The following is a 20255-nucleotide window of genomic DNA, read 5'->3' as shown; positions in this document are numbered from 1 at the left end:
AAGAAAATGGAGAACAAAACTAAATCTATGCAAACTGTCAAAGATCTTTTTACAAGTACAACCACCTAGGTTTAGTAGGCACGGGCCTACCAAGGATTGGTCCTTTCCTGTGTCAGACAGACCTCAAAGGGGCAGATCCAGATGCCCTAGAGGCAGATCCCAGGCGCAAGGTTCCTACAGGTCAAAGCAATGGGGTGCTTCTACCTCTAAAGTTGGAGAAGACAAATCACAGCCATACAGGAAACAGTCCCAATGACTTCCCCCTGCCTGCCATAGCTCTCAACCTTCCATTGCCAAAATGAGGAACACTTGCCTTCATAATGTGGAACAAATGGGCAAAATGTGGAACACATACTAATGGCTTACTAACAACTTCAACTAGGAAGGTCATAGGATGGTTAAAATATGCTGGTTTTACTTATAAAGAAGATCCTTTAATGAATTGATATGAATAATTTCTGTTTACCATTGATTTCACTTAAAAAAAAATTCCTAACACTGAATGTGTGACAGACTCTTTCAATGTGGAACTTTGAGGAACTTCGAGGAACATGAACTTTTTAAGACGCCAAATGAGGTACGTTCCTCGTAATGAGGTACACTTGCGAGGTATGCAGTGCCTGCACCAAGTACTTATCTCCTGACAGCACCCTTAGCGGGAAAATTATCACTTTTTTCTCAAAATTGGCGCATTATAACCCAGGACAAGTGGGTTCTAAATATCATGTCACAAGGTTACAAATTCCATTTCCATATGCCGTCATAAGGCAAACGGCTGGCCATATCTGCCAAGAAATCAATGGGCAGAGGCACAAAAACAAGTCTCATCCCTCATGGACATGGGGGCCATTCAACAAGTACCAGAGCAAGAGCAGGGACAAGGATTTTACTCAAGACTGTTCTTGATACCCAGAAAGGCCAAGACCTGGAGACCAATACTGGACCAATCTATTCTGAACACATTCCTGGATATACCAAAATTCAAGATGATGACTTTGCAGCAGCTTCTGCCCATGCTGGGCAAAAACGCTTGGCTAGTGACTCTAGACCTAAAAGAGGCATACCTTCATGTCCCAATCAGACAGTTATGCAGAAGATACCTCAGATTCAAGGGTGGCTCAATGCATTACCAATTTTCTGCACTGCCCTTTGGCTTATCTACTGTGCCCTGGATCTTTACAAAGTGCTTGGCACCAGTAATTGCATTCTGCAGACAAAGAGGAATACAAATATATCCTTACTTGGACGATTGTCTAATTCAAGCAAAGGACAAGGACTTTCTTCTGCAACATCTGGCGTTTGTGAAAAGACTTCTAACATGCCTAGGGTACACAGTCAGCGAAAAGAAATCAAAGCTAGTACCCTCTCAAGAGATAATATTCCTGGGTGCAAGCTTAAATACTACTGCCCAGATGGCTTATCTCACGCCAGACAAACAAAGGCAACTGAATACCTATTTCAAAATGTTGGCAACAAAGGCCCACTTACTGCAAGAAAAATTCTGCAGGCTTTAGGCTTCATGGCATCCTGCATCCTACTAATTCCATGTGCAAGACTGCATATGAGGAAACTTTAATGGTACCTAAAAAGTGTTTGGACTCAACATTGCCACAGCCTGGAAATAATGATTACTCTCATTCCCTGCCTGCAACAGGAGTTTCGATGGTGGGCAAAGGCTTGTCACCAAAACAAGGGCAGCCATTCACATTACCCCTAGCCAGGCAGACACTAACAACGGACGCATCAGATTATGCCTGGGGGGCCCACATGGCAGGAAGATGCATTCAGGGCACATGGTCCGCAACCCAAATGCATCTACATATCAATCAAAAAGAGATGCTAGCTGTTCAGAATGCTCTGACAGCCTTCAAAGACCTACTTCACCCAGGACAACTGCTGATAAAGACAGACAACACCATGGTCATGTGGCATATAAACAAGCAGGGGGGCACACATTCTTACCCCCTTTGCAGACTAGCCATGACTTTGTGGGACACAGCATTATCTTACCAAGTACATCTGCAGGCACAATTCCTGCCAGGAAGGAAAAATACTCTGGCAGACGAACTAAGCAGAAATCTCTTGGATCCCCACTAGTGGCAGCTGGATCCACAAGTCTTCAGCATGATAACAAGGAAATGGGGATGCCCGGACATAGATCTATTTGCCTCCCCTCACAACTACAACTAAAAAGATTCTGCACAAGGACTTACAACAGACGAGCATGGAAAGTGGACACCCTACCAGTATATGCCTTTCCCCCACTGCCTCTCCTACCCAAGGTACTCCCAAAGGTCAGATAGGAAAAGCCAAAAATGATGCTGATTGCCCCAGACTGGCCCCGTCAGTACTGGTTTCCAATCCTAAAGAACTTGTCTCAATACCCAGCTTGGACCTTACCTCAAATCCCTCATCTACTGTCCCAGCAAAACAATCAGATCCTGCACAGCCAACTCAGGACTTTAAACCTGGCAGCATGGCGAATAAAATAGTCATACAAATCACACCTCTCAGTAAAGCTGTAATGGATGTCATTTTGGAGGCCAGAAGGCCTAGCACTAGGAAATTTTATGCTGGAAAATTGAAGATATTCTGTGCTTGGAAACGGGCACAAGGAACTGATACAGCTGTGCCAAATATTCCTCAGATTTTGCAATACTTAACTGAGATGCTGGACAAAGGCCTATCTTTTTCATCTATTAAAATTCATGCCTCTGCCATTTCGGCTCATTACAATACAGAGCAACCAATCTTTTCTCATCCCTTATTAAAGCAGTACCTCAGGGGAACCAAAAACCTAAGGCCTCCAAGAAGATCACCAATGCCTGCATGGGACCTCAACTATGTCTTGGAAAAAACTCACCCTGCCTCCTTTTGAGCCAGTTGCTACTGCTGATATAAAGTTTTTATCTTGGAAAACAGCTAGCAATAACTTCTGCAAGACGAGTTTCAGAGCTACAGGCACTCATGGCTGTGGAACCTTTTATCCAGACAGGATCTCTCTAAGGACAAACCCAACATTTATGCCTAAGGTGGTGTCCAGTGTGGCTCTTAACCAAACTATTCATCTGCCAACTTTTTATCCAAATCCACAGAACAAGGGGGAGAGAATTCTGCATTCTTGGGACGTACACAGACGGCTTAGATTCTACTTGGACAGAACCAAAGTTTTCAGAAAGACGGAGCAATTACTAGTGACATATGCTGCAGATCACAAGGAAAGGCGATCTCAAAGCAGACTATTTCAAAGTGGATAGGCCACTGCTTTCGTTTCTGCTACTTACACCATGGCAAGCCAGTGCGTAAGGGCATTAGGCCACATTCAACCAGAGCTGCAGCCACTTCAGCAGCCTTTCTCAGGGGAGTACCAACCAAGGATATTTTAGAGGCTGCTACTTTGAGTTCAGTGCACACCTTTGCAAAGCACTATCATCTGCCACTCTACTGTAAATCCAGGGCAGGCTTTGCCACAGCAGTTCTGCAGAGCCTCATAGCCACTCCGAATGCTGTTTAGCTCCTGCCTCCCATCGATAGCTTTGGGACGCTACCCAAATGTAATGACTGAAACAGTGAAACACGAAGAACATAGTACAGATGTTCTTCGTGTTTCACTGTTGCAGTCATAACTGTAGGGTGCTCCTGCCGGCAGGCAGCCCGAGGTCGGCCAGAATCCCAAAGTCTGGGTCCGGCGTCGGCTGTATAAGCTAGTATCCTGACGTCAGGACGCCTTGGTACATAGCCCTCAGCCGACGCCATCTTCTCCAGTCTTTCTTGCCGTGCGGTGGAAAGCAGCTCGCAAAACGTTGGTTGGCGATTTTCGATCAGCATACTTGGTTGTTGTCGGTCCGAAGTTGTTACTTCTCTTCTCAAAGCTAAGTACCCCGTTGGGGAATCTTTTTCTTGTTCCTCCGATGTCAGAAAAAGTTAATAATTGTATAGCGTGTGGGAAACAAATACCTCATAAAGATTTCCACTCTTACTGTCTACCTTGCTTAGGCCCTGACCACGACGTTTCTTGTTGTCGGTTCTGTGCCAGGTTCAACTCTCGTACTATCAAACGCAGGTACGACTGGGCTTTAAATTATTTTGGCAGACGCTTCAATTACAGAATGTCGTCGGATACTGCCGGAGTTCAAAAGAAGCGCAAAGATAAAGACAGGCCTCCGAGGTCCAAACAGGACTCGTTGCAGCTGGAGCCAGCGTCCGGTTCGGCTGTCGTCAGTGAGGCGCTTTTGCAGCCCCTGTCGTCCGCCGCTTCTGAACCGATGGCCGATACGGACTCCCATGGGGAGCCATCAAGGCCCACTATTTTAACTGCTGCAGGACCTTCGGACGTCGCTCCTTCAGATGGGTCCGGAACCGCTGTGCAGGTACCGGCTTCTGAGGGGGTTTTCAGGCCTACTCACATTACTATTTCAAAGGCAAAGGCAAAGACAAAGACTCCTACTAAGTCTAAAGTTTCAGCTCAAGCTGCTTCTGAATCCACTCCCAAGACACAAAAACAATTATTGAGGGGGAAACCTTGCATGAGATGAGGGAACATTTTCATTGGGAAGGACAGGAATATTCTGCTTCCAAAAAGAGGCTTAGAGAATTTCTTCTTCTTCCTCAGCATAGGCCTTTAGCTATCCCTCCTGTCTTGGACATTGTAGATGATGCTTTTTCTGAGGCTAATTTGAATCCTGATTCCATGCCTCCTGCTCCTTCTAAGCCTGATAGATTTTATAGGGTTCCTGACTCTCATTTATTTTTATTTAAAAATCCTTCTGCAGACCCTGAAACTGTTTCTCAGGGTTCTAAGGCTGCTAAGGTTGCTACTTCTAAAAATCCTATTCCCTCTGAGAAGGATTCTCGTGCTTTAGACAGGTGGGGTAAAAAGGTATATACTTCTGCTACCCTATCTGTTAGGGCATTAAATTGCCAGTTTCATCTGAAGGAGCGACGTCCGAAGGTCCTGCAGCAGTTAAAATAGTGGGCCTTGATGGCTCCCCATGGGAGTCCGTATCGGCCATATGTTTAAATACCAGCAATTTCTTTTGTCTGTTTTAAAGCAAAAGCTTGCTTCCGTACCTGCTTGTGCAGAGGATAAGGAACTTCAGGATGTTTTGCATGCTACTGAACAGGTTAACAAGCATAGCTTACATTGTGGTTTTGATGCCTTGGATGCTTCCTGCAGGGCTGCTGCCTCTGGTACTGTGATTAGGAGACATGCCTGGCTTCGTGAACAAAGTTTGCCTGAACAGGTTAAGGCTAAGTTATTAGATGCCCCTGTTCAACATGATGTTCTTTTTGGGTCTAAGGCTGAGGAAGTTATTAAAAAGATGGAAGAAAAGGCAAAGTCCATGCAGACTGTAAAGATTTCTTGCAGGTTCAGCCTCCTAGATTTTCCAGGAATTGGCCCTCTAAAATTGGTCCTTTCCCACGTCTGACAGGCCTCAAAGGGGAAGATATAGGCGCTCCAGAGGTCGTGGTCAAGGCCAGACCTCGTACAGTTCTAGACAATGGACTGCTTCTTCACCTAGAAGGGAGAAGACAGATCCCAATCTCAAAGAAAACAAACTCAATGACTCTCTCGGTTGGGCTTCAGGACCTCTTTACCTGGACGCCCTCTCTGAGGAAAACTGTCTCTTTTACAGGAATTGGACTCATATTACCCAGGACAAATGGGTATTGGATGTGATTTTAAAAGGTTACAAGTTCCACTTTGACACTTTGCCAAGGACTCACGGTTGGCCAGATCTGCCAAAACTTCAATGGTCAGAGGCCTTAACTCAAGTGGATGCTCTTCTGGCCATGAGAGCCATAGAGCCTGTTCCACTCTTGGAAATGGGAAAAGGATTTTATTCAAGGCTGTTTCTGGTTCCCAGAAAACAAAACTCTTGGAGACCTATTCTGGACCTTTCTGTGTTAAACACCTTTTTGGAAATTCCAAAGTTCAAGATGCTCACTCTGCAACAGTTACTTCCAATGCTCTCTCAAGACGCCTGGATGGTGACATTGGACTTAAAGGAAGCCTATTTGCATATCCCTATCAGACAAGAACGCAGGAAATTCCTCAGGTTCAAGGCAGGTTCGAGGCACTTTCAATTCTCTGTTCTGCCCTTTGGTTTATCTACTGCACCCAGAGTCTTCACCAAGTGCCTGGCACCAGTAGTGGCTTACTGCAGACTTCAGGGGATTCAGATTTACCCCTATTTGGACGACTGCCTTATTCAGGCAGACAGCAAAGATCCTCTGCTTCAACACCTAGACTTCGTTCAACGTCTTCTCCTCTTACTGGGATTCTCAGTGAACATAAAAAAGTCACATTTGATCCCTTCTCAACAAATGGTATTCTTGGGAGCCCTCTTAAACACAACCTTACAAAGGGCCTACCTCACTCCAGAAAAACAAACTCAGCTGGCTTCTACTTTCAACACCTTGGCAACACTATCTCAGCTCACTGCAAGGAAATTCCTGCAGGCTCTGGGCTACATGGCTTCCTGCATTCTGTTGATTCCAAACGCAAGGCTTCACATGAGAAAGCTTCAATGGTATCTGAAAAGTGTATGGTCACAGCATTATCACGATCTGGATATTCTGATTCCTCTGATCCCCTGCCTCCAGAAGGAGTTCCTCTGGTGGTCCAGGGCATGCCTATTGAACGAAGGAAAACCTTTTCGTCTCCCTCAACCTACTCAAATCCTAACCACGGACGCTTCGGATTATGCTTGGGGAGCACACTTTCTAGACAATTGCCAGCAGGGAACCTGGACAAAGGACCATCTTCACTGGCACATCAATCTGAAGGAGATGTTGGCAGTTCAAAATGCTCTTTTGGCCTTCAAGCACCTTTTACAACCAGGGCCTCTGCTAATTCGCACAGACAACACCACGGTCATGTGGTACATCAACAAGCAGGGGGGATCTCATTCTTACCCCCTTTGCAGACTGGCTATGAGTTTATGGGACACCGCTCTAAATTTGAATCTGCATCTCCAGGCTCAATTCATTCCAGGAAAACAAAATCTTTTAGCAGACAGCCTGAGCAGAAACATTTCAGATCCTCATGAATGGATGCTAGACACCAACTTGTTCAAAAGGATTACTGCAGTTTGGGGATGTCCCCAGATAGATCTGTTTGCATCCCATCTCAATCATCAGCTGCCTCGCTTTTGCACCAGGTCCTTCCACAAAACAGCATGGAGAGTGGATGCCCTGTCTTTCAGTTGGAGAAGTCTGTCAGTATATGCCTTCCCTCCTCTTCCTCTACTGCCTCGGGTACTACTGAAGATAAAACAGGACAAGCCCAAGTTCCTCATCTTGATTACCCCAAATTGGCCTCGACAATTTTGGTATCCGACTCTAAAGCTCCTGTTCTCGGGGCCTCCTTGGATTCTTCCACTGAACCCTTCGCTTCTGTCCCAGCATCAGGGTCAGTTACTACATTCCAACCTCAAGACCCTTTGCTTGGCAGCTTGGCTCTTCAAGGGAATTTGATTGCCTCTAGTCTTCCCAAACAAGTTTTGGATGTTCTTTTGGAAGCTAGACGGCCTAGCACTAGGAAATCTTATGCCTCTAAATGGAAGAGGTTTTCTATTTGGATGCAGGACCGAGGTTCTGATCCTCAGGTTCCTGATCTCTCCTCTATTTTGCTTTACCTTTCGGAGCTTTTATCTAAGGGACTTTCATTTTCTTCCATTAAGATTCATGCTTCTGCTATCTCTGCGCATTTCAGTTCTGATCCTCCTGTTTTTTCACATCCTTTGATGAAACAGTTCTTGAGGGGGGCTAAGAATTTGCGGCCTCCAAGGACCCCTCCGGTCCCTGCCTGGGATCTTAATTATGTTTTAGAAAAACTTACTTTGCCTCCTTTTGAGCCTGCTGCATCTTCAGATATTAAGTTTCTATCTTGGAAGACTGTTCTTTTGTTAGCTTTGACCTCTGCCAGAAGGGTCTCAGAGTTGCAAGCTCTTATGGCTGTGGAACCATACCTTATTTTCCATCAGGACAGAGTATCCTTGAGGACCAATCCTACTTTCATGCCTAAGGTGATTTCGAAAGTGGCCTTGAATCAGACAATTCACCTTCCTACTTTCTTTCCAAATCCTCAAAATAAAGGGGAGAGGATTTTGCATTCATTGGATGTGCACAGACAGTTAAGATTTTACTTGGACAAGACTAAAGATTTCAGAAAGTCTAATCAATTGTTTGTTTCTTTTGCCTCCAGTTCACTGGGAAAACCTATTTCTAAACAAACCATTTCCAAATGGATTGCTTATGGGATTAGATTTTGTTACTCTCATCATGGTAAACAGTTTCCTGGAACCATTAGAAGTCATTCTACCAGAGCAGCTGCTACTTCTACAGCTTTTCTCAGAGGAGTACCTACCAAGGATATCTTGGAAGCTGCCACTTGGAGTTCAGTGCATACTTTTTCCAAGCACTACAATCTCCCTTTGTTTTCTAAGTCTAGGGCAGGCTTTGCCTCTGCTGTCTTGCAGGGTATTCTTGCCTCCCCTTCTTCTATCTAAGCCTCATCCCTCTCTACACTGCTTTGGGATTCCACCCTACAGTTATGACTGCAACAGTGAAACACGAAGAACATAGTACAGTTGTGTACACCTACCATAAATGTAGATGTTCGAGTGTCTTCACTGTTGCAGTCGGGGTTTCCCTCCCTCCTATCCCCTCTTTTTCTCTCTTTTGTGGTGTATTTGTGTTTCCTTGTTGGATTCATTTTTGATTTACTGGGGCATTCTGACATCTAGGGCAAGAAAGGCTGGAGAAGATGGCGTCGGCTGAGGGCTATGTACCAAGGCGTCCTGACGTCAGGATACTAGCTTATATAGCCGACGCCGGACCCAGACTTTGGGATTCTGGCCGACCTCGGGCTGCCTGCCGGCAGGAGCACCCTACAGTTATGACTGCAACAGTGAAGACACTCGAACATCTACATTTATGGTAGGTGTACACAACTGTACTTTGTGTTCACTTACCATAAATGTAGATGTTAGAGTGTATTCACTGTTGCAGTCCAGGTTACCCACCCGCCATCCCCCTTTTCTTCTGATGGTACCTATCTGTCCTTCTCTGATTTATAAAACCTATGTGGTGTATTTGCTTGTAGATGAAGGTAAAGTTTATATTGGTGAATGCATTTATACATATATAAATTTTGGCTACCCTTTTAGGGGGCACCTGACATCTGGGGCAAGAAAAACTAAAGAAAATGGCGTCGGCTGCATCTTTTATACCCATGATGGCCTGACGTCAGGGAAGGGGTGATAGCAGCCAACGCAGGACCCAGGACTTTGGAATTCAGGCCGACTGAGGGCAACCTGCCAGCAGGATTACCCAAATGTAATGACTGCAACAGTGAATGTACTCGAACATCTACATTTATGGTAAGTGTACACAACTGTACTTTTTCTTCCAGTTATTGCTTTTTATTACCTTTTTCCTCCCTTTTGGTAGTTCTGCTGTACCATAGCTGGTACCGGTCTCTTCTTCTTAGCCTTTCTACCCTTTAAAGGATATTCTTTGTACCACTCTTGGTAGGCCGCTTAATTAAAAAAAAAAAAAATCTTTGCTCCCCCCCTCCCACGCCTTTGATTTTTTTCAAAATGGCCAAAACACCAAAAGGCTTTAAAAAGTGCTGTTCCTGTTGGCATATGATTTCCAATTCAGGGAGTTCGTCTACTGCCTTGGAGCATCACACCTCAGCACTGACTGATCCATTTGTGCTGCCTTTAATTCTAGGGTGATAGAGGTAATAAAGTGGTGCTTAAGGTTATGCTGCCACCTTCTTCCAGTTCTTCAGGGGCTCAAGCCCCCAGTAAATGTATAAAATCATCTTCGGAGGCTAAGGAGTCTAGCAGAAGATTCCAACTGTTCTTCTGTCCAAGTCTCTTCAAACCCACTCACCCTGGTTCACCATTCAACTGGTTTCTCCTCATCTGCATTCCTCTTTTCTCCAAGGAACACCAAGGAGAGACAATCAACCACCTCTTCCATTCAGTCCTCCAGACAGCTTTCAGAAGCCAATGAGGTAAAATTCCTCTGAGCTCAGATTCAGATGGGGGTTATTCTGTCTCCATCTCCCATTGGATATGTGAGCCTCCCATCCAGTTCTCACCTGTCATCCTGAACTGGATTAAGCGGGTAATGGGAGAGTGACTACAGCAATTCTTGGAAGTGCAAATGAAATACTTAAATTCCCAGATATGTAACTCTCCTCCTTGAAACACAGCTCTTCAGAAGTAGACAATACCAAAAGGAGTCCATAAACATTGCAACAAAATTCTATACATTTTTTTCTATTTAAACTGTGCCTCACATGTCGGGATATCAATAACACTGCACAAAGCACTTCTGATTCTGCTGTTCAAAACCCTTGGATATTTATATTAAAAAAGAAGATCATTACGTCTCTCCAATAAAGCAAGGAAGGGTGCACACTGCACACCAGTTGCTTTCAATATTACATTACAAGAAAAAGAAACATAAAAGACCCAGTTCATGGACGATTTAAATATTTGTACTGTTTACATGGAAATATTTTGCTAACTGTAACCTCTAAATGTACTCTTACTTATAGGCTAAAAGTCATCCCACGTTTCTAAGACCACCAACCTCTGTAAACAAATGAAAAAACAATCAAAGTTTTAGAGTGATATTTCTACTTGCTTCTCCCTTTGAGAGAGAGAGAGTAATTGTCCCCCTTATCCACAAAATACAGAGACGGAATGCTCATACACAGTCGACCTTAATAAATCTGCCAATGAAAGCAATGGATGCAAATACATCTTCTTAACATGCAGTAATGCAGACTTCTGCTGAAAAGCAATGAAGTTATCAGACTGCCGAGTACTAGGTACAAATGCGTTCAGCTTAAAAGAACTACACAAGCATAAATGCCAGAAGAAATTGCAATGAAGTTATCAGACTGCTGAGAAAAAGCAGGCAATGACTGCTGACCTGAGCACTAGATGCAAATACAGCTTCTTAGCTCACACATAATATCTCTGTAAGCACAATATCTCTGCAAGCAATGAAGTTATTAGACTGCCGAGCATTAATATCTCTGCCGAGAAACACATCCCACCACCCCGCTATGAAAAAGCAAGCAATGAAGTTATCAGAGTGCTGACCACTATGTACAAAATACAAATGCGGTCAGCTTAAAAGAACTACACTGGTCTTTCTTAAGCACAAATGCAAATGCCAGAACTAAATAAAAAAAATGCTATTCAGCTTCACAGAACTAAAGAACTACACTTAAATGCAGACTGCCGAGCTAAGGTTAATAAAACCAAATCTGCACACACACAGCCGACATTAATAAATCTGCCGAGAAAAGCAACGGGTGCAAGTACAGCTTCTTAGTTCTTAACATACTTTGGTTGAAAAGCAATGAAGTTATCAGACTGCCGAGTACTAGGTACAAATGCTTTCAGCTTAAAAGAACTACACTTAAGCACAAATGCAAATGCCCGAAGTAATTGCCATTCAGCTTAACAGAACTATACTTCAAACACACACACACAGTTCCTTACCTAGTCAGTATACGAAATGGCAGCAGATTAAGTCCCTATTCTCTCGGCTTGGCAGCAACAATACTGCAGAAGCAAAGTCCCTCTCAGCAGCATTCTCTGTCTGAAATGACAGGCAGCACCAAAGTCAGCAGTTTCTGCTCTGAAGCAGCAAAGCCAGCATCCTCGGCAGCAACGGTTCAAAACCAGCATCCTCGGCAGCAACAGTTCAAAGCATTTCCCGCCTGCTCGCAGCCAGCTGGAAATTATGACATGAGCACCTTGAGCTCAATTCCGACTGGCTGGTAGTGCTGATGGAGCTGACGTCATCACACACGGGATGACGTCGGCTCCGACAGCGTGAAAATTTAAAAAAATAAAAAAACAAAAGCAAAGAAATCAGAAATGAAGAGGGTGCCACTCGGGAATCGTGGCACCCCTTCGTTTGGACCCCAAAACTCGGTAAATACCGAGTAATTCGGGATGTTTGGGAGGTCTGCAGCTACCTAGTCTAATGCTCATACCTGTATTGCTCAATACGAACTAGATTTGACTTCCAGAAGCAGAGCTGCTTTTGGTTCTGCAGTTCTCCGGAATATCCTTCCACGAGGGCCACCCAAGATTCATATATGTGGGGACTCTGTCCCATTCATTGAGGAATGAATGAAAAGGGCATCATCAAACATTAAAATTATATACTCACCATAACCATGCATCTTTGTTGTCCATTTTTATTCTTCCTGAACTCCCCACTCTCCATTCCCCGTCCTTTTGTCTTCTAGAGTGACCTTGTGGATATTGTGAAACCTTTTATTCCAGGTTTGAGCCACAGCTGTGCTGTTCTTTCTTTCTTTCTTCTTGCCCTGTCTTAGGATGTGTAAGGCAGAAAACTCGTTCTGAGGTATTGCTAGTTGACTGGGGCATTATGGATAGAGCGAGGAGCTCTTGATCTGGATCCAGAAGTCTAGTTTATGTGGCTGAATTAGATCTGATGTTGGATCTGATACCCTAATCATTGAAGAATGAAAATGGACAACACAGATGCATATAGTTATGGTGAGTACATGAATTTAATTTCTTATATCTTAAAATTATTTATTTTTCCATTGACAAAACCTAGTAAATTCTACTTCAACTTCTCATAAGCAGCGGTGCATGTATTACATTCTCAAGGTGGAAGTTGTGCAGCTTTGTTTTTTGCTGTATTATTGGAACCATACTTGCTCGGGGAGGAAATTTGGAAGCTATATGTTTGTCAATGGAAGATAAAATGATTTTTTACACCTTTATTAAATTATTACTTAAGACACAAGCAAACACATTAATATAAAAGAAAACAAACCACATTAACATGTTTCCAGTTGCATATGTTGTACATCACATAAGTTCTTTGTATGACTCTCAGTCCAGCATTACATTAATTACTCAATTTCTGCCTTCCCTTAAACAACCCTCCTCCTCCAGAACATTATTCTGCATGTATATTGTTCTTCCCACAAGTTCCATTTATGTCTGTCATTTCTCCTTCCCTTTTCAAAAGATCCCACTTCAGTTCCTTTATGTCTGTTACAGTATTTAATATTTCAGATTCAGTTGGTTTAGACTTTGATTTCCATTTCTAGTAATTACCTTTTTGGCAGCCACCAGAATTAAACGTAACAAAGCCTTGCTATGTCTAGGCATTTCAGATCCTGTGTCCCAACTTAAAAGAATCATTTACTGAGTTAAACCCATTTGTTACCCAATATTTCTGACAGAGTACTCTCTATGGACTTTTTAAAATTTGCCCACTCATTATACTCCCAAAACATGTCCCATTTACCTCTTTCTTCTCCATCACACTTCCAACATATGCCATGGTGAAAAATTCTTTGCAGTCTGCTTTGGGTATAAAAAATACATGTGCAAACACTTCCAAGCAAAAATCCTAAACTTTCTAGACTTTGTTGCATACTTGGGAGCCGTACGTATGTTCTCCCATTGTTCCCTTTGTAAATTGCTTATCCAGTCTCTTCTAACTTCCTCTGTTTGATTTTCATAGTTATTGTGCAGTATTTTATTTGTCCTAATAATTATCCTTTTTTTAATTGCAGCTTATGTTCTACATTCAACTAAATCCTTTACCATAGCAGGTGTTTTGCTTTGGACTCCCCTATCACTTTCTTTTTGCCTATACTCTTATCAGTCCCTGGTAGGGAAGACATTCTCTAACCTGCAGTCCAGATGTCTTCTTGTTTCATCCCATTCGGTTATGTTTTCCTCAATAGTAATTTGCTTCCAATACCCTAGTTCCTTTGGCAGTTTTCTCCAGTAATTTCCAGCCCCCTCCTGCCTATTCTATGTACCCCCACTTGGTCATCCATATCAGCAAAATCTCCTTTCTTCATTCTCGTGTTGGTTTAGGTCTTAGAATATTTTCTGCTACTTTATAAATATGATATTCTTTAATGTGATTGTTCTCCTTAAGGGTCTGCAGCCAAAAATCCAGTATTCTATTTATTTCTTGAATATTTACCCCATTTCATCATTATCTCTTCCAACTGAATTATAACTGTGCTTATGGTACATATATGAGCCTTAATTGTGTAGGTGTTATCAGGTAATCCTTTACCACCTTGCTCTATTGGAAGTATCAACTTATCCCACTTAACCCTTGCCCTCTTCCCCTCCCAGATAAATTTCTTCAGCTCTTTATTAATTATTGTCCATAACTTCTCCGCTGGTTGATAAAAATATGCCTGACCTATATATAAAACTAAAAGCACTAAAACATTTTCACTGCTTGCGTCTTATCCACATGCATAAACAAGAGCTTTCAGTTTCTCAATTTTTGTATTCTATTTTTAGTCTTTTCCCACATACCCTTAGCTGCCATAACAGAAGCCTTTTTAATCAATACTCCTAAACTTCATCTTGTTGTGCCCCCATAAATGTGTGTATTGCTGAACCAGCTTACATGAGAGTACATAATTTTCAGCTATAGCCTTTGTTTTATCTTCATTCATTTTTTACCCTGAAGAGAGTATTGAAACTCTTGTAATGTCCTTTACCACAGTTACAAAATAGTATTGCCTGCTAATAAAGCCAGTTTCTCTTGATTACCTTTCGGAGTCTTTTTTTTTTTTTTTTTGGCTCTAAATGTAACGCAAATAAAGGGAAAAGAGGACAGCCCTCCCTGGTACCTCTGTTCAGACGCAACTTGTCAGAGAAGAACTCACCCACATTAATTCTTGCCTCTGATCCCTCATACAGTGGTTATAAAAAGTTTACACACCCCTGTTAAAATGCCGGGTATTTGTGATTTAAAAAAATGAGACCACAATAAATAATTTCAAAACTTTTCTCACCTTTAATGTGACCTATAACCTGTACAATTTAATTGAAAAACAAACCTGTTGAGGGAAAAATATTAAAAATAAAAAAACGTACAATACGCTGGTTGCATAAGTGTGCACACCCTTAAACTAATACTTTGTTGAAGCACCTTTTTATTTAATTACAGCATTTAGTCTTCTTGAGTCGGAGTCTGTCAGCATGGCACATCTTGACTTGGCAATATTTGCTCACTCTTCCTTGCAAAGGCGTTCCAAATCTGTCAGATCTTGTGCACAGCTCTCTTCAGGTTGCCCCACAGATTTTCTATTGGATTTAGGTCTGGGCTCTGGCTGGGCAATTAAAAAAACTTTAATTTTCTTCTGGTGAAGCCATTCTTTTGTTGATTTGGAAGTATGTTTGGGGTCATTGTTGTGTTGAAAGGTGAAATTCCTCTTCATCTTCATCTTTCTAGCAGACGCCTGAAGATTTTGGACTAAAAGTGATTGGTATTTGGAACTGTTCATAATTCCCTCCACCTTTACTAAAGCCCCCAGTTCCAGCTGAAGAAAAGCAACCCCAAAGCGTGACACTGTCACCACCATGCTTCACAGTGGTGATGGTGTTCTTTTGGTGATGCAAAGTGTTGTTTTTGCGCCAAACGTACCTTTTGGAATTGTGGCCAAAAGTTCAACCTTGGTCTCATCAGACCATAACACATTTTCCCACGTGCTTTTGTATTTTGCAAATTTTAGCTGGGCTGGATCTTTTTCTCTGTAAGAAAAGGCTTCCGTTTTGCAACCCTACCCCATAGCCCAGACATATGGAGAATACGGGAGATTGTTGTCACATGCAATACACAACCAGTACTTGCCAGAAATTCCTGCAACTCCTTCAGTGTTGCTGTAGGTCTCTTGGCAGCCTCCCTGACCAGTTTTCATCTTGTCTTTTCATGAATTTTGGAGAGACGTTCAGTTCTTTGCAACGTCACTGTTGTCCCATATTTTCTCCACTTTTTGGTGACTGTCTTCACTGTGTTCCATGGTATATCCAATGCTGTGGAATTTTTTGTACCCTTCTCCTGACTAATACCTTTCAACAATGAGATGCCTTTGATGCTTTGTAAGCCCTCTGCAAACCACGGCTTTTGCTGTAGCAGGCAACTGAGTAAATGTCAGGAAAATCCTACTAGGACAGCTGAACTTTATTTGGGGTTAATCAGAATCTCTAATTGATGACAGATGTATACTCAAGAAGACTGAATGCTGTAATTAAATCAAAAGGTGCTTCATCAAAGTATTAATTTAATGGTGTGCACACTTATGCATCCAGCTTAATGTATGTTTTTTTTATTTTTTATATTTTCCCCCTAACAGATTTGTTTTTCAATTGAATTGTACAAGTTATAGATCACATTAAATGTGGGAAAAGTTTTGAAATTATTTATTGTGGTGTAATTGTAGTGTAATTTTTTTAAATCACAAAAAACTGGCATTTTAACAGGGGTGTGTAAACTTTTTATATCCACTGTATGTCCTCTAATTAACCTTAGTATTGTATCTGGGAATGCAATGGCTTCCATTGCCCTATTCATAAAATCCCAATTTATTCTGTTAAATGCTTTATCAGCACCAAGACCCACCAACAACATTGTTTTTTTTCTTATATTCTGCATCTCTTTGTATCATCATTGTTCTGTTAATGTTGTCAGATGTTTGCCTCCCCTCCACAAAACAACATTGATCCACATCTATCAGTTTTGACAACACCTTTGCCATTCTTTTAGCTATTCTAGACATAAACACTTTGTAATCCTGGTTTAAAATTGATGTGGGTCTATACAAAGCTGGTTCTAATGAGACTTTACCATGTTTAGTTATTACAAGCACCACAGCTTTCTTCCAAGATGATGGGTCTTCTCCTCCTTTTAAAATAATGTTCAAAAAAACCTTCCAGATCTTCATTACTTTCTTCCCTCCTAACTTCCAAACTTCCACAGGAATACCATCTGTTCCTGGAGACTTTCCCTCTGATTATACATCACACTTTTATTTAATTTCCTTTTATCTTGACTTTTAATTTTTGAGCCTCCTGAACCTCTAGCTTTGACATACTTAAATCTTCCATAGATGTTTATACCTGTCCTCTATCATGATTTCCATATTTCTTTGCTTTTACACATTTGCATAAAATTTCCAAAATATCTGTAACACCTACACAGAATTTCTATATTTTTCTTATAGGCTCCGTAAGTGTGGTGGCAACCCTTTCTACTTTCTCTTGACAAAGGCATTATGCTAAATGTTTTTGTGCTCAGAAGTTATAAAAACAAAATTGCTTAACAGCAGTCTTTTTAATCTAATGCATATTTTCCAGATAGTCCCGTATTTTTTCTTTAGCACTTTGGAGTTGTGCCTCTTTTTGTTCTGTGAAATTCCCTTTATTCCTCAGTGTTTTAACCTTTTGTCAACCCCTGTAAATAAGTCTTACTTCCTAACCATATCTCTTTTTCTTTTATTTCTACCCTATTTTTAAACCCTATTTTATTTTATCCCACTCACTAGCTGTAGCTTCTGAAAAAAGAATTCTGTCTTTTCCAATAACACTCAAATAATTTCCAATATCCAAAGTAGTAGCAGAGGCCAGTGTCTTATTTTTACTTAATTACTCTGCAGAAGGCCAAATGATTTTAAGGTTCAAGACTTTGATTCCCCTTCGGTTTAAATCATGAAATAAACTTAAAAGATGTTATTTAAAGATGAATTTAATGAAATATGTATAAAAGGCTAATTAATTATATTACATTACATAATGATTTAGCAATGTAATAAGCAATTGTGAAGTATATTTAATTGTGATTGTAATGCAGAATGTGTGATCCATTGAAGGTGAAAGGCTGAGGTACGCAGTTGTTGGTAAGTAAAGAAAATCACTTTTGGTGGATTTTTTTAATGACTATTTTTGTTTAAGTAGTAATGTCCCACTCAACAGCTGCATGTTGCAGGTCTTAGAGTCTTTGCTTCTCCTTGCTGATTACTCTTATTGAGGTCCCAGGTCCCCTAGGCTTGGTATCGTGGGCTTGAATGCTGACTGAACTCATTTTGATCACCAGTACCTTTCCTGGGTAAAAATGCTGCCCCCTTTCCTTGGAGTACCAATTATCATCCGTGTTTGTGTTTTAGCTGTAGAATTTAGAGGCTAAAGTGGCTTTTCCACAGGTTTTGGACCCCTTAGGGCTGGTTTTGAGTTTGAGCCCCACAGTTTGGTAGACCTTATCAGGGCTAGGTCTTCAGATGTGAGGCCCTACTGATGGATCATAGTCCTGTCCTCTCCTACTAGGCCACCATCATCAAAACAAGAGGGGGAGGTGTTAATGTTTTCTCCATTGGCTTCCAGGTCACTGTCAGTCTGAATAGTTCAGAGATGTAGTAAGTGAGTGAGTATGCCTTTAGGCTGAAGTCTTTGGGTCATTCTGCGAATGCTCCCTTAGTCAGGCCAGGGATGTCCTCCTTTGGGTGACTACTAGCCCCTCCTTGCTGCCCAGCAAATATATTTTTTTCACTTAAACTTGATGGGCTTCTTTCTGGATCTGTGTGGGAAAGCTCTGTGCTATTGAGAAGCCTTCTTTGAGTTCCAGGTTAACACAATTCTCAGTTGTGACAGAGCAGTGCCTTATAGAGCCACAGTCAGTCTGTACTAGTTATCCTTGTTATCGCAGACTACATTTATTGGGCCTCAGTCTCTCTTTTAGGTCAGGGTGACCAATCGGCCTGTTTTTTCCAGGACAGTTCCAGTTTGGAAGTCACTGTTCTGGAAGCCGGAATGTTGCATTTGGGATGCAAGAATGTACCGTTTGAATCTCTTAGTCTGAAAAGTGACATGGCTTCCCAGGGCAGACAGTCCCCCTGCTTTCCCATCCAGAGCAGCTCTGGGAACTTTGCAATTTTTCAGGGATGCTGTTGAGTACTGGGTACCGCCAGCATCTGCCCAGTGCTCCCTTAAGGACTTCTGTCATGAGGACCTCTGCCTGACCCTACTCTCAAGGCACTGCAGCTGTCCAGCAGTCATGCCCTTAAGGACGTCCATCCAGGAGGGGGGGGCATGATCTAAACCCTGTCACGCAGGCAGGAGCTCTCCGAGCCCAGCCACTTTCTGCCTCTCTCTCTCTCTGTCACTCTTCCAGACTTCCATCTGGATGGATTCCTTCAGGGCTTCCACTTTTACCCAGGTGAGAGATCTCTTTTCCTGGGTTACATATCTCCTGAAGGCTGCCAAATCATGCAGTGTCACCCATGTTCTCGGAGCCTCTCAGGGAGGGAGCTTCTCTCCGATCCTTTAAGCCTCGTGGAACTCTGCTGGCCTGTGAGGCCTCAAACAGTCTCTCATTCAGACTTCCTTGACAGGATTTATCCCCTTTGCCCTGCACCTAGGGCTTTCAAACTCACAAGAGCAGTGGACCTGGGTCCCCAAATCTCCAAACATTTCGTGGTGCTCCTCTATCCCTCTCCTCTGCGGCTCCAGATGCAGACGAACGTGCGCCACTTATGTGGCCCCTTGCCTCCTGGGTGCTGCCGTTCACAGAGTGACATCCCCATGGTGCCAGGTGAGGGATGGGAGGCCAAACCAATGTCCATGGATGGGCCTGGGTGTGAGACACCACAGCAGCCCTATCTGTGCTCCCCTGGGGGCCAGGAGGATGGGATTGCAGACCTGGCTTCCCAGGGCAGCCCTCGAGTGTCCTTGTTTAGGTCCTGTAACAAAATGGTCACCTTGCCTTAGGTTCCTGGCCAAACTTCTGCCCTTTGTTCTCAGTTGAAGAATGAGGCCCAGATCTCACTGATCAAGCCGTTACATTGAGAAAGCTGCTTCCCATGCTGTTTATGAGAGCTTTACTGCTGTTTACTGTCAGGCTTGGTGGTTATAAAATTTATGTATGGGTTATCTGTTAAAACAAAATTAAAATAAAAAGTTTTAAAAATTATCTATTTCCCTTTCTTGAGACTTTGACTCCTCTTAGTGGTCCTGGACCTTTGGGCTTGCAGGTCAGGGGACCTTCTTTAACACTCCTTTAAGACTCCTTGAAGGCTTACTGTAGCCAAGGCGCTAGAGTGTATCGAATAAACCATTGGATTTTACTGGTTTTTGTTGTTGCTTGGTGACGACCTTTAACACCTCTGGAGTCAGATCCCCCCTTATTTTTGCCACTGCTTCTTACAAGGTGATTATTCTCATTCCTGAGCCAGTATTTTCTTTTCTTACTTTCCTTTTGGGAGACTAATATAGAAAGTAGACATAAGGAAGTAATGCTTCCCTCCTTGGAGTGGCAGTTTTGTCTTGGGTAGAGCCAGTGCAGATGGATCTGCTTTTGCTTGCGTGTATCAGTGGTTCATCTTCCTTTTCTGAAGAAGTGAATAGCCCACAGATGCCATT

The 20255-nt window shown here is 42.5% G+C and overlaps 1 protein-coding gene across 3 annotated transcripts in view; it reads left to right on the top strand.

The window, feature by feature from the left end:
* FAM13A (family with sequence similarity 13 member A) overlaps nucleotides 1-20255 on the top strand; it is a 2572531-nt gene that overhangs the window by 2174848 nt on the left and 377428 nt on the right. The window lies entirely within an intron of this gene.

The sequence above is a fragment of the Protopterus annectens genome, chromosome 2.part0, assembly GCF_019279795.1.
Source record: "Protopterus annectens isolate FY-2018-M chromosome 2.part0, PAN1.0, whole genome shotgun sequence".
NCBI classification, from domain to species: domain Eukaryota; kingdom Metazoa; phylum Chordata; order Ceratodontiformes; family Protopteridae; genus Protopterus; species Protopterus annectens.
Note: the sequence above shows the minus strand (reverse complement) of the source record. Positions and strands in the feature narration are given on the sequence as shown.